This window comes from Trichomycterus rosablanca, chromosome 22, assembly GCF_030014385.1.
Source record: "Trichomycterus rosablanca isolate fTriRos1 chromosome 22, fTriRos1.hap1, whole genome shotgun sequence".
In the NCBI taxonomy this organism is placed as follows: Eukaryota; Metazoa; Chordata; class Actinopteri; order Siluriformes; family Trichomycteridae; genus Trichomycterus; species Trichomycterus rosablanca.
The window spans coordinates 15,264,988-15,268,052 of record NC_086009.1 but is presented as its reverse complement, the minus strand read 5'-3'; positions in this window follow the sequence as shown (position 1 = coordinate 15,268,052).

Below are 3,065 nucleotides of genomic sequence, written 5' to 3'. Positions count from 1 at the left end.
CGTTTCAAATTGTTGGTTTTTTATTTTTATTTTTTTTATAGTCACACTGTGCGTGCACTGTGACTTTATAGCAGTGATGGATTACTTTTGCAGTCCCTCCCTTCCATATATTTATATACAGCGGTACCTTAAAACTCAGCGTCAATTGGTTCTGGGACTGGCATTGTGTTTAAAGGTATTTTTTTCCTTAAGGATGTATGGGAAACCTGTTAATGCGTTCCATGGTCCCGTGGACTTGTATATACTGTACATTTAAGGCATATGTAAAATAATGGGGTTGTTTGTGACACTGAAAATAACACATATAATATAAAAACACTAAAATGTAAAGCTGATTCTTACAATTTCTCAGAACCTCTAGTTATAACACAAGTTTAAAAGTGAAACAGGAGGAAAATCCAGCTAAATACAGATTCATGTGGACGCTTTCAGAGTGAATTTGACGGTAATTCCACACAAATGCAGATTCGTATTACCGCAGCACTGAACAAAGCGACATTGTTAATTTCATATGAAATAAATAAATTTGTAAAAAACAAACTGAACACATTGAGTTTAAGGAAAACGTTGAGTTTAAGGGTACAAATTTCTTGATGAAGGGCATTTGGTTTCAAAGATTTTGAGTTTAGGGGACGTTGAGTTACAAGGTAGCACTGTATTTTTAAACCCCATTTTCAAAAAAGTTGGCAGAGGCATGTTTAAATTAATTATTAATTCATATTTACCTACTGTCCCAACTTTGTTTTTGATATTTAGTTTGTTAATCATGAAAATTTGATGTAGAAATATAAATCATCCACGTTGCTCACCTGCCCATATATACTGACGGATCTCAAACAACTAACCAAGTCACAGCTGCAATCACTACAGATCGACACAACGGGAAAAACAAACCTACCTCTTATCACCTCTATATTCTCAGCAGAGACGTATGCCCTTCTTCTTCCACAAAAGCAACATCCTGATATGTACACTCCAAATCATGCCCTCGGACACTGAACACGCATACAAACTCACATACGAAAAGTTTGATATTAGACTATGCTGGATTCCAGGACATTGTGGAATATAAGGGAATGAAAAAGCTGACCAGTTGGCAAGAGGATGAACTCTACTTCCACCAACAGACATTGAACCCCTTATAAACGACTATATTAAAAATAAATGGCAACTTGAATGGATCATAACAACAAACTACACAAGATTCACCCCAACATCAGGAATAAACCAAAAATACATTATGGAAAAGGTACAGACCAAGTTCTCTACACTAGATGTAAAATAGGCCATTCCAGATTGACACAACACCCAATACTAAGAGAAATCCCCCAAAATTTGGGAAACCAATCACCATAAAACATATCCTGAATTAATGCCCAAAGTACAACAGAAAAGGACAAAGACTACATATTAGTTTTCTTTAAAACCCACAGACTGGTTGTGCTTTGAACACTTCTAACTCTTGCATAATTACACGAGCTGACGTGCAGGTATGCAAAAAGCAAAGCCACCCTGTGCGTTCAGAGGGTTTGTTTTGCAAGCTAATGGAATTGTTTGGTCGTAAGCTCTAGCTGAGTGCAAGTTTCTTTAGATGAAGTCTGCTCTGCTAAATGCCATAAATGCTACACATGAGTGAAACTGTAGTCTCAGGCAGAAAATAAAAGCTGTTGAGTTTCCAACGTGTCATTTGCATTGTATGCAGGGACAAAGAGGGACAAAAATTTGCTCAAACTGTCTTTTGTGGTGCTGGAGGCCAGTAATCCCGTGTTAGGCTGGTTCACTCATACATGACCAGTTCTGACAGAATTGATTGTCATTTTCTTCTTGAATTCTTCTGTAAATTGCAAAAAATGGGCACCACATTGGATACCAGTGTAACTTGATAACCAGTCGTGCGCTACAGTTCCTCACATGAGGCAGAGCCAGAATTAGGAAACATGGGATGCAGTGTATTTATTGATTAATTATTATTGCATACCACACTAGTTTGGTGGTGTCCAATGTTCTATAATGTGGGGTAAGGTATGTGTCCAATAATGGGGTAAGAAGCTTTAGAGCATCACTCAGTCCCATGGTACTCACTCTTATCTACAAAAAGCCACAGTGGCATCAGGTTGGCATACCAACCGTGCATTGGGGACACTGGATTCCACTGATTGGCAGTTTGAAGACCACTACAAATGTATCAGACAACTGGGATCAAGTGTACATGGGTTATAGAAGAAAAAATCTTCTATATCTGATTTCCGGCTTAGTGGGTAGCACTGTCACCTCACAGCAAGAAGGTCCTGAGTTCGATCCCCAGGCGGGGCTGTCCAGGTCCTTTCTGTGCAGAGTTTGCATGTTCTCCCCGTGTCTGTGTGGGTTTCCTCCCACAGTTCAAAAACATGCAGTTAGGTTAATTGGAGACACTGAATTGCCCTATAAGTGAATGTGTGGGTGTATGTGTGTGTGTGTGTCTGCCCTGCGATGGACTGAAAGAAAATAAATGAATGAAAAATGAATGATTTCCACCTTTTTGGACGCTTAAAGAAGCTTTAAGGGGAAGACCAACCAAACACAATCTTTGCTGATGGCATTAAAAAGTTAGTACGTCGCTGGGAAAATGCATTGGAAGGCGACTACGTGATAACGTGATGTAATTTGTTTTTGAATTCTTAATAAATAGAGTTAAAAAGTGCAGAAACGTTTTGAAGAACCATCGTACATGCCTGAACACAAAGAGTCTGCTCTTAATTTCTCTTTGGTGTAGCCAGTTAGTAAATGGGTGGTAAATGTGTAGTCCAGTGGACTATTTGTTGCCCTGTCCAATCTTTTTCTGCCATGCACCCAATGTTTTCAAGTAGGCTCCTAACCTAACATGATCAGGATTGATCAGGATTAACCAGTTATTGCACATAAATAAACAAACTGTAATGTGGTAGCCCTACTTGCCAATTTTCTGATAGATTTAACTGACGATTCAGTATTAAAAGTAATTAAATACACCAAAACCTTGTATCAATTATTGCAAATGAATGCCAGACATGCAAAAACATGATTTGTTGATATTTATTGGTTGTGAG